General features: G+C 38.6%; 1 protein-coding gene across 1 annotated transcript in view; it reads left to right on the plus strand.

The window, feature by feature from the left end:
* Positions 1 to 12,835, plus strand: part of LOC136886492 (SANT and BTB domain regulator of class switch recombination) — a 299,987-nt gene that overhangs the window by 104,197 nt on the left and 182,955 nt on the right. The gene's annotated exons all lie outside the window — the stretch shown is intronic.

A 12,835-nucleotide genomic window follows, 5' to 3' on the forward strand; every position in this document is an offset into this window, starting at 1 on the left:
AAGGTAGTCCAACCTATTCAATACAAATAAATATGAAATGTAGAATTACATTTCTATTTAATTAAAAGCAGAAGCGGTACTGGTTTCAACCCCAATCCGGGTCATCATCAGCCGAATAAAACGCAAAACACAATGCATAGGTAAGAAAGAAATTAAAGATCAAGTCCACATAAAAACAGTTGAATAGGCAATATAAAATAACGGGGATAGGCACTGTAAAATTCAGAAGAAGTAGAAGGTAAGTCACTTAAAAGAAGCAAGGCGCAATGTTCTGAACAGCAGCATAGCACACGCAAAGTTTGGCATAGTCTCATAATGTTTACGAGAAACGGAGAACAGTATAATGAGCCAGCTTGCATACACTGTCAGGTGCAAAGTCACAACACAATCCAACAAATACGAAGATCCAAAATCGTGCCTTGCGCTGTCTTTGACTACTTCAATTACGACCTGAATTTCTATCTTCAAGAAATAGCGCACTGTGCATGTACGTTTTTCATTTTTTTCCAGTATTGCGCTTTTTACCATTTTTCTCTTCACAATTGTTTTTTACGTCAACTATTCTAAAAAACAAATCTAGAAGATCCTGGATACATATTTCAATTATATTGAATTTGTATTATATGTATATATATATATATATTTACATTTTTTCGACCGAAGCAAATACTGAATCATTAAGCTATTCATCAAGTTCCGTCGGCGTTTGAAAACACAGTGCCTGACGGTGAATATGTCGCGCTGATCTTCGGGAGCTGGCAATTTACTTCAGTTGAGCTACTCGTCTTCGGCTTCTGCATGATTTTGGATCTTCGTATTTGTTGGATTGTGTTGTGACTTTGCACCTGACAGTGTATGCAAGCTGGCCCATTTAACTGTTCTCCGCTTCTCGTAAAGATTGAGACTATGCCGAACTTTGCGTGTGCTATGCTGCTGTTCAGAACATTGCGCCTTGCTTCTTTTAAGTGACTTACCTTCTACTTCTTCTGAATTTTACAGTGCCTATCCCCGTTATTTTATATTGCCTATTCAACTGTTTTTATGTGGACTTGATCTTTAATTTCTTTCTTACCTATGCATTGTTTTTTGCATTTTATTCGGCTGATGATGACTCGGATTGGGGTCGAAACTGGTACCGCTTCCGCTTTTAATTAAATAGGAATGTAATTCTACATTTCATATTTATTTGTATTGAATAGGTTGGACTACCTTATTTATTATATCAATTTAATTAGTGTTGTAGAAGTCTGCCACCAGGGAATGCAATATTCTTGGGCTCTTCGTCTGTGTGAAAATGCTGATAGGACAGGAATTTCTTGAGGTGCAAGAAAAGATGAAAAATCACTGGGAGCAAGATTTGGACTGATCAAACTCCTGAGTGCCAAGCATCGCCAAGGATCACCACAACACCTGCACTGTACATCCCGTGCCTGTTGTTTTGAACGGCTCATCACAATTTTATCAGGGACCGAGCCACTGCTGCTGCGCATGGTTGCTACGTCATGCTCATATTTCCCAGCTAAATACATTTACTTTACAAGAAAAGAAATAGGGAATCTTAATATCTAGATAGTGTAAAGGCGACCAAGATATCGAAGACTTCTGTGCAGACATGAAAAATACAATAGCATCACTTAAACCAAGAGGTGTTACCATCATACTGGGAGACTTCAATGCAAAAGTAGGAACCACCTCGAGGTACAACCACTTGCGAGAAACTGTAGGACAGTGTGGCCTGGGTGCACATAATGAGCGAGGCAATCGGTTGATACAGTTTGCAACCGACAACAGTCTTTCCATTATGAATACCAAGTTTAAACACCACAAGCATCGTCGCTTTACGTGGACCTCCCCGAATGGGCATTTTAAGAACCAAATTGATTACATCCTTGTCGATGAAAGATGGAGAACCTCCTTCCGTAATGTGAAAAAAAAAAAAAAAACCTAGTGCCGAATGCAGATCGGATCATCGTTTACTCTGGGCCTACCTTAGAATCAAAGTGAGCAAACCAGTCATCAAAATGAACTCGAAAAAGTTAGTGGCCCGTGAGCCAATTGCTTTCCAAGAAACACTACGAAGCACTGGGCCACCTTATGGAAACAAGAGAGGTCCACCTATTCAATACCATATAATGTTATAAGAAAAATTATAACATTTTATTATACTCGGTACCGGTTTCGATGCTGGTGTGCATCATCATCAGCCAAAAATAAGAAAAACATCATAGACAAGGCTACAATAAACAATGCATAAAGTACATACAAATTTTACAGAACTGGCAAGACCTAATTAAAAACGGGATCCATAAACATTAACCTATGACTTAAACTTAAAAAATAGCACCAACTGTCTTAAAACTATGAATATACGTCCTCTTGATAAAAGTCCTCTGAATCTAAAAACATTAAACCATGTGCGGACAAAAACCAATGTTTCACTATCATAAAAGTCCAAGAGCATAATTTTAATTTTGTAAGAACATATGTGTAAAAGGTTTACTTGCTAAACATTCACTGAGTATTAGAGTAACCAGTGCAAGAATTAAGAAACAATTTTTCTATTGGTTAAAAATGGCTGTTATTAAAATAACACAACCAGTCAAAAGACGTAACTTCCTATTTTACGTGATAAAACATATGTTTTCTCTAACATAGCCCCTTTCTTTAATTATTAGATAACAAGATCTTTTTGATGAAAAATATTGGCGGACGCCGTGTTTCCAGGGTACTGTTCTCGGTTCAAACTAGGACCTGAAGCAAGTAAAAAAGAAAATAATATCAAGAAAGGCTTTTTAAAAAAATCTTGTCGTAAAAATTTACGTGAATAAGAGACTCACCTCTGGGAGCGTAATTATTATGTGTTATTAGACGTTAGGGAAGACACTGAGAGCCGCAAGACACTGTGACCAATGCACCTGCGTTGGAGGGGAAGGGAGGGGAAGCAAAACAGGGGAGGCACTGAGGAGGAGTAGGAGGGGCCCGGAGCCAATGGCAATGAAGGAAGGAGGGAAGAGGGAGGGGAATTACGCAGGGCAATGCGGCGAGAGGGCGTGGCGTGAGAATGTTTTTTGTATGTTATGAAAAACTAATTTGCTATTGGACGCTTTTCTAAGTCTGAAAAACGCTATCAAAAAATCAAACAATACTCTTGGTTTCTCAGAAATGTCATTAAGATTCAAACCTGCATTATAGTATTGGTCCAGGGCCACCTTTCCTAGAGGGAAATTGTGACATGTCTTGAAAGAGAATTGAAGAATGGATCACAGATGCAGCAAGCAAGGTCCCAAAGATGAACACCGTAGTGAAGCGACAACACTGGATGACTGACGAAACTTTGGCACTGGTTGAAATGAGACTTAACATCCGGCTCACAGTTACAGATCCAGAACAACAAGGACGACTAATAAAAAAAATGAACAGTGATATCAAACACTCTTGTAGAAGAGACAAGAATGTACACATCAAGAAACTATGTGCAGAACTAGAGGCACATGCGACCTAAAATTACAGCACAGAACTGTACGACAAGGTGAAATATTTAGCATGAGAGTTTATGCCTAAGACTCAGATTATTAAAGATGACCAAGGGAATACCATCACAAATGCAGCAGGCATCGCCAAAGTATGGAGAGAATACTGCATCAAGCTGTTCACTGATGACCCACAACCAATGCCAGGTCACCAGAACCCAACAGGCTTTGAACCAATGATCCTTAGAGAAGAAGTGGAACATGCAATAAAAAAGCTCTGGAACCAGAGAGCACCAGGCCTGGAATCACTGCTGAAATCCTAAAGAACATGGGTGACCTAGGTGTCAGCATCCTCCATAAGTTATGTCAGAAGATATGGACGTATGGAAATTGGCCGGACCAGTGGTGCCACTCCATCTTCGTACCACTGTTCAAGAAAAGTTCTTATTTAAAGATAAAAATTTCATTGTTCCGTATTGAAAGTATTAACGTTAAAAATGAAATAATTGTAAAAGAGGTTCAACCTATTCAATGCATATGAGAAAGAAATGTAGTGATTACATTCTTATTTAATAGTAACCATAAATGGGACCGGTTTCGACCCTAGTCCAGGTCATCGTCAGCCGTAAAAACATGTAAAACAATGCATATGAAAAAGAAAAAGATTAAGTGAACTCTGGATTGGTATAAGATGAAGTCAACTGTTTTCCAAGAACTTAGCAGGAGCACAAGTACTCATTCAATTATACTGATTTGCGTTGTATATTTCTATATATACGTACTTAACTTCCCGCAACCGAGACTAATTCTGGACCTTCAGGATATTCTCCATTCTACTTTGGCGTTCGAGACCGCAGCGCATGACCTTGAATGTGCCGCGCTGATCACCGGGAACTGGCGGTTTGCTTCTACAAATCTATTCGTCTGCGACTTCAAGTTATTTATGATCTTCATATATTATTTGATAGTGTTGTGACTTTGTGCCTGACAGAGTGTGGAAACTGACTCATTTGACCGTTCTCCAATATTCATAAACATTGTGAGACTTCGCCTATCATTGCGTGTGCCATACTACCATTCTTAATATTACGTACTGTTTTCTTTTAAGTGACTCACAATTTCTACCCCCATCGTTAATTTATGTTTCATCTTATACCAATCCAGAGTTCACTTAATCTTTTTCTTTTTCATATGCATTGTTTTACATGTTTTTACGGCTGACAATGACCTGGACTAGGGTCGAAACCGGTCCCATTTATGGTTACTATTAAATAAGAATGTAATCACTACATTTCTTTCTCATATGTATTGAATAGGTTGAACCTCTTTTACAATTAAATTTTTAACGTCAAGAAAGGTTCTCCACTTGACTGTGCAAACTATCGAATGATAGCCCTCATCTCCCATGCCAGTAAAATCATGCTCACGGTGCTGAACAAGAGGCTGAAGACCTTTTTACTTCCACAAATCTCAGAGGAACAAACCGGATTTGTTCCAGGCAAAGGAACTCGTGAGCAGATCCTCAACATCTGGCAGCTCATAGAGAAGACAAGGGAGTGCAATATCAAGATGTTCCTGTGCTTCGTGGACTACAAGAAAGCCTTCGACAAGGTAAAATGGTCAAAGCTCTGGGCTATACTCATTGAGGTGGGGACGCCAAGACATTTAGTGTACCTGATTCAACAATTGTACTCTTCAAATACTGCGACAGTAAGAGTTAATGGTGACTTCTCTCTACTAGTGCTGGAGTGCGACAAGGTTGCATTCTTTCCCCCCTCCTATTTAATGTATACAGTGAGTACATTATGAGGGAGATTCTCAACGACTGGAGTGACGGCATCACAGTAGGTGGCAAGAAAATTAACAATCTCAGATATGCGGATGACACTGTGATAATTGCAACAGATGATCATGAACTAGAAGCCGTCATGCGGAGGTTAGACGAGCGAAGCAGAGAATATGGTCTTGAAATCAACAATAAAAAGACCAAAGTGATGATTGTAGATCGTTTTAATAACAACAGACCTGCCATAACAAGAATTCCAGATTATGAGGTTGTCAGTTGCTTCGAGTATCTAGGATCTATTGTCACAAATACTGGAGACTGTGAACCTGAGATCCGCAAACGCATTGCGATTGCAAGAAATTCAACAGCAAGACTTACTCGCATCTGGAAGGACATCTTCATTACTTCCAAGACAAAGCTCACCCTCATTCGAACTCTGATCTTCCCTATCGAGACCTATGCAGCAGAAATTTGGACGATGAAGACGGCGGATCGCCGCAGGATTGATGCTCTAGAAATATGGTGCTATAGGAGATAACTGCGAATACCATGGACAGCACACCGTACTAATGAATCGATCCTGCAACAGCCCGGCATCAGAACAAGACTGTCGACCCTTATCAACCAAAAATAACTCAGATATTTTGGACATATTGCCAGAAGACAGGAGGCAATGGAAATACTTATCATAGAGGGAAAAATCGAAGGCCAAAGAGCTAGAGGACGGGCACCATTACAATGGATGGACCAGATCAAGAACTTGACCAGGATGAGCTTACAGCAAGCAAGTCACCATGCCCAAAGCAGAGACTCCTGGAGGAAGATCACCAAAATGATTGTCGCATGATGCCACTACACCCTTACGAAGGGTTGGACTAAAAGAGAGTGTAAAGTGTGATTTAGAACAACACTGACATCGCTTAGTATATACAGTTGAAACTGGTTAAGCCATCCCTCTCTAGTGTATTTCCCTGGTTATTACATCATTATTCCAAAGTCTCAGTCCATGTCCTATTAAATACATGTTAAAGAAACCTGGATAGCACATTTACGCCATTCTTTAGTACGTTCCTAATATTCCCACCATAAGAAATTTAAATTAGCCTTCCTGGCCACGTTACACGCACGATGCGCCAGCGGCGACTGCCTGGGGTGAGGATTTGGTAGAGAACTTAATTTCACAGCCCTAGCATGTCGGCCTACAGCTGCAGAGAGCGTCAATCTCAAGCCAGTCTTTGGCGTGTGTTTGTTTGGATCGAACAACAAGAGCTCGTGTGACATGTTGGTGCTTAATTTTACGATCATAAGCTCATTTTGTAACAAAGTACGTAAATTAGGCCCTCTGTACGTACGTATACAGCTGACATGTTGGTGCTTAATTTATGCCCTATTAAATACACGCGAAAGAAACCTAGATAGCACATTTATGTCGCTCATTAGTACGTTCATAATATTCCCACCATAAGAAATGTAAATTAGTGTTCCTGGCTATGTTGCATGCACGATGCACCAGCGACAACAGGCCTGGGTGAGGATTTGGTAGAGAACTTAATTTCACAGCCCTTGCGTGTTGGCTTACAGCTGCAGCGAGCGTCAGTCCTGAATGAAGAGGTGTTTTATGACACAAATAAAAAGACGACAGGATGATCTAATTGACCATATACTTAGACATGATGGGTTATTAAAGAAAATAATAGACGGTTCCTTAGAGGAAAAAAATTTAGACGACAATCAAGATTAGAGTTCATGATGCAAATATTAGATGACTCGAGATGTGACTCCTCCTACGAACTGAAACGTGTAAAATGGAGAGCTGCTGCCAACCAGCCTCACAGCTGATGAGAGAGAGAAAGAGAAGTTAATTGTGTAACAGCGTACATAAATTAGCCCTACTATACTTTCACATAGTGATTTTCAGGATATTCAGTTATGGAGAAGAAGAAAGCTAGACATTTTACAAGTGATGAAAAATTAATGTTTATTGAGAAAGCGGGTGCTAATCTACACATGGAACGTGTGCAAATAGCCCAGATGTTGGACATTCCTACAATAACTTTAAACATAATTGTCAGTGATGTGTATAGTTCGCATTTTTAAAAACATTTTTCCTTGATGTTTTGCTGTGTTCGTGTTGTGAAAAACTATTATTTCATTATTTATTTCATTAATTATAATTGTAAACACTTGTTTCTTTGTTTTCATCGTAATTATTTTTACGTTCAAACCTAACCTTAAATTAAACAGCGTAATTGTGTTTCAGCTTTTAGCACGTTCCCTCTTTAGGACGTTATTTTTCTCGGTCCCCACAAAAACGTCCTAAGCAGTTTTGACTGTACATACAAAGAGGAAAGTCTATCCTTGTAAGAAATGGATGAAGAAGCCTGGCTGTAACCATAGTAATGTCACACAGAGTAGAGTACAGACCTGGTGTTCGAAGTAGGCACGTGCATGAGTGTAGCAAGACCAAGAGAGCTCATAGCTAGCGTTAATCTGCCCAGATACTCATGGTTGCTCGATCCGCATTTCCATACTCTTTTTCACCATAATGAATGTGAATAGCACAAAAATATTTGTTTTGCGTTTTACAAGGCCGCCGAGAAATAGAAGGAATATAACCGGCTAAACCTGATTTTAGCCTAGACCATGGCCCTTTTCATGTAATATCAAACCTCATCACAGTCAATAAATTCCTTCTGTATAAGTAATACACATAAAAAATAGTGTGTTGTCACACTTTATAGAAGAAGCCAGCAGTTGTCTCAGACATGCTGCTGTGTGCAGATTTCTCTTTTACTGCAGTACAAGAAGACATGTTTCTATGTTCCATCAGGCAGCTTCATACTGCTCATTTAACTAACATTTATTTATGAATAGGTGCTTATTCTCTGTTGTCGCAGTTCATTGCCTCCTTCTTGTTTTGATCTTCTTCTCTCTGTTAGATCATTCCTAGTTTAATTATTTCCATATGACCCTGCGACATATCATTTTGAAGTCTGTACGATAGATATGTGCTATGTTATAAGAAGAGGGACTTGTAGAAAATTTGGAGCCTTAGTAATCGTTAGACTGAGTGACGCTAGATGCGACAGCTAGTGCACAGTATATGTATGCACATAGTGAAACCTTGTTAGTGCGTTCATCATTGACACGTTTTCTCGTGTAACACATCTTAAATTCAAAGTCCCAATTCCCATCTATATAAAAACACCTCATTTGTCGCATCACAAATTTTTGCTCTTACTGCTTAGTACAATCACATTTTTCTTAGCCCTGAAAATGTTTTTTTTCATCCGTTGTGAAGGAAACATGATTTCCAGCACAGATAAGAGCCCTCAACTCGGGAGGCAGGTCTGGGAAATTTGCATGATAACTGGAAAAGATCTTGAATTCCTGAACTTCATAGCGTAAGTTGCACCTTCATGAGCAAGCTGTTAGCCTCAGTTTCAGTCAGATTGCCTGTTTGTGTTTGTATTTTGCATTCCATTCAGAAATTTATTTTGTGTTGAGCGGTACAGTCATGTGATAGCCTACTTACGGATTGGAAACAGAACCATGTGAAATTGACTAGCATGGTGCATGTTTGTCTCGTGAAATTGCTTACTATACACATCATGGTTGTTGCCGAACCCTTGTCCCATTTCTCTGCGAGGTCAGTTATGAAGTGAGATGAATCTTTGTCACCAGTCAACTTCATCAGAGGAGTTAGTGAGATGAAATGAGTGATGTGATATATGATAGTATGAAGGGAGGCAGTGTAAGCCAAGGGTAGCCAGTAGGCAGCACATTTTTTACAAATAAAGATGAAATACACAAAGTATGTTACAAGTGTCATTTTTAATATCCGCCTATTCAATACAAAGAGATCCAGTAAATTAAGAATTAAATCTTATAGAAAGGTTCAAGGGACATGTTTTGCCCATATTAAGGGCATCGTCAGCCTCAAACTCAAACCTGTAAGGTGAATAATCAGGATCCTGTTTGTTCTTACAAATAGTAAAAAGAGGATATCAATGTAGGTGTTCGACTAACATAAAATAATTAGAATATCCTTGGTTAAAATCGTAGTATCAAGCTGTATTTCACAAGTTCACAAGATTACACTTTCCGGAGCGCTGAGTCAATGCGCCCAAAACTTGTTGAGGGTTGAGCAATAAACAACTCAGTCTTTATAATCAAATAGAAATGTGTTTCCTTGAATACTCCTATTGGAGGATAAGAAAAAGTAAAGCTGATAGACTGTTAAAGATGTCTTCTTAAGTAGCTGTCATGTGTATGTTCATTTATTTCTTTGACTGTTATTGTGTTAATCAGTTGCTATGGTAGCGTTGAATGGCTGTCACTTGTGCTTCTAGTATTGTATCGGTGTGAGGTTGGCGGATAAGGGTGTGGCGGGGGTAGGGGGTAGGTGGGGCGTTAAGTTTATGTGTTGTTGGTTGCGAGAAATTTGCGTGGTCGGACAGGTAGGGAGTCGTGTTGAGTTGCGGGAGATTTGTGGGGGCGGAGATGAAGGGAGTCATGGAGAAAGGTAAAACTGAACATTAATAAAACATATTTCTGTCAACATTGTATAGATATACAATTTTGCAACAATAATTTTCTTTTATTGAGCTAAATTAAACAGAATAACGGAAAACGTACTGGTAAAATAGGTTTTTCTGAATTTGTAATATTATGAAAATTTGGTTTCCTTCAAAATATTGGGGTGGCAGCTGCTATCCTTGCCACCCCCAAATTACGTCCATGTCCCTCGGAGCATATATAAGGTTTATTCCAACAAGCAGTTTACGTATGGTTTTGTATCCATTCATGGACTGATGAAAGCACATGCGCGAGCTATGTACTCGTTGGGAACTGTCGCTAAACAGCAGTCTGTTGGAACGGTTCGTGAACTGTCAAGGAAAACTACAATGTGCATGCGTTCACGATTTACACGTTATTATTCTCATGTTACGTCCGTATTGAAATGTACGTAAATACAAAGTATGTTACAAGTGTTATTTTTAATATCCACCTATTCAATACAAAGAGATCCAGTAAATTAAGAATTAAATCTTATAGAAAGGTTCAAGGGACATGTTTCGCCCATATTAAGGGCATCGTCAGCCTCAAACTCAAACCTGTAAGGTGAATAATCAGGACCACATTCTTACTTAATTTCAGTATACGGTATACCATTAAAATTAAGCGATCGTTTACTTCAGACTTTATTTTTAACAAGTTAACAACTGCCATCGGCCGCGTTATTTACGCATTTATTACGAAAACGTGTTATTCTCTTTCATTTCGAATTTTCTTTAGAGAACAGCAGTCGACGGGTATTACTAATCGACTCCAATATCGCCTTCGAATGTTGACGAGAGAGCTCGCAAGTGCACATAGATCGAAAATTATACTGTACCGAAGATCTTCGATCGCATTTTGTGGCAAATGTTTCAGTTTTGTTATTTAAATAGCGTCACCTATCCTAACTTATCTGTACTGTATGTATGATGAAAACATACTTCAAGCACCAGTAGAGAAAATATAAACTAACCTCGTAATCAACGACGCACTCTGCCATATCTTGAGGTGTAGGCCTATCTCATTCTTACGTAATTGCGGTATTTAGCATTAAAATTAAGCGATCATTTATACAGCGTTTATCTTTATCGAGTTAACAGCGGTTATCGGACACGTTATTTACGCATTTATTAAGAAAACATGTTCTCTTCTTTCACTTCCCTTGCGTAACAGCAGTCGACGGGTACTACTAATAGACTCCGACATTGCCTTCGAATGTCGATGAGAGAGCTCGCTGGTGGGCATAGCGAGAAAACGATTCGGTACCGAAGATGATCAATCGCATGCAGTACAATGACTGCATGCATAAATATCGGCAACGGAAAATATCGAGCGCGCAAAATCGCTCGTAATAACGGATGCGTCAGTGATTGGGCTCTCGCTGTAACCGAAGGATAATACACAGTTTAGTATAGGAATTTTGAAGGGACGGACAAAAGTTACCGTTATAACGGGGTTCTCGTTATATGCCGTACTTGCTATAGCGGACTTCTACGTTTGTATTGTGTCCTTTGCTTAAAATTTCAAGACTTGATAATGTCCCTTCAAATATAGGGTTTCTATTGTCAGTAGTTTCATTTAGGTTATTGTCCTGATTGCTTTTTTGTTCTAAATAAATATATAGATTTTCTAATGTATTAAGGAGAGCTCCTTTGTTTTATGCAGTATAGTTAAATCCTGTTCTATGGTTGTGAATTGATCTCCGGTTGAACTCATGTGTTGGCCCATCGCGGAAATTTTTTTATGTCTTTCAGCATTGACATGCTCCTGGTATCTTACAGTAAAACTGCGCCCTGTTTGTTCGACATAACTTTTTTTACATTGATGACACTTCAATTTATAAACTCCTGATTCAGAATGTTTGTTTTTTCCTGGGGAGTTAACACTATTGTAATTAAATAATTTATGCTTTGTGTTATTGCTGGTTGAATATGCGATCTTATAATTATATTTTCTAAACAAATTGGTTACTGTGTATAAGTTAGGGTTATTGAACGTGAACTTGGCGTATTTTTTGTTTCGGGTGTTAGATTAGTTTGCACTTTCTGTTTGAATTTACCAATTATTTTGTTTATTATTTTTGGTTCAAAACCGTTATATTGGGCTTGTTTGCGACTAAAGAGCAGTTCTTTTTCTCTTTCTGTGTGTGTAAGGGGTATATTAAACACTCTATATATGCAACTGTAATAAGCTGACCTTTTTTGCGATTCTGGGTGCAATGAGTAGTTCTTTATTGTAATGGGAGTAAAAGTGGGTTTTCTGTGTATCTTGAAGACAAACTTCCTTTTTCCGTGTTACATTTGTCTAAGAAATTTATGGAGCTTTCTTTTTCTTTCTCTACTGTAAACTTTATTCTGGAATCAAGTGTATTTAATTTATTGAGGATATCATCACTATTATTCTCTTTTCGATCTATTACGGCAAAAGTGTCGTCTACAAAGTGTATCCATAAAATTGAGACCTTCTATTTGTCCTATTATTTTGGTATGCTCGAGGTAATCAAGGTAAATATTGGCTACAATGCCCGAAGCGGGAGCACCCATTGGGAGGCCTTCTTGTCTATATATTTTTTTATTGAAAGTGAAGTAATTGTGTTTCATAACGAATTTGAGTATATTAATAAAATCTTCTACTTCTGGTATGCCGAGTTGTTTATGTTCTATAAGATTCTTCCTGATAATTTTTATTGTTTCGTCCACTGGAATATTTGTATACATCAGTGGCGGCGCATGGATAAAACATCTGGGGGTTCACTACTGGTCATCTCCTTCTCGATGGACAACATAGCAAGAGCAGACAGTCTTGCTTCATCCATTGTACTCCTTAGGAATGTCTTAATCCGCTTTAAAGTGGAAAAACATCTTTCTGCTTTAGAAGTAGTCATGGGGACAGTAATAATTAATTTCAAAAGTTTCATCACTTCTCCGAAAGGTTCCTTGAGATTGTTCTCTGTCAAAAAAACAAGTAAATCAGTTGCATTGTTCATTTCTTTAATATCACTTCTTGAGTAAATCACTTG

The sequence above is a fragment of the Anabrus simplex genome, chromosome X (genome assembly GCF_040414725.1).
Source record: "Anabrus simplex isolate iqAnaSimp1 chromosome X, ASM4041472v1, whole genome shotgun sequence".
Taxonomy (NCBI): Eukaryota; Metazoa; Arthropoda; class Insecta; order Orthoptera; family Tettigoniidae; genus Anabrus; species Anabrus simplex.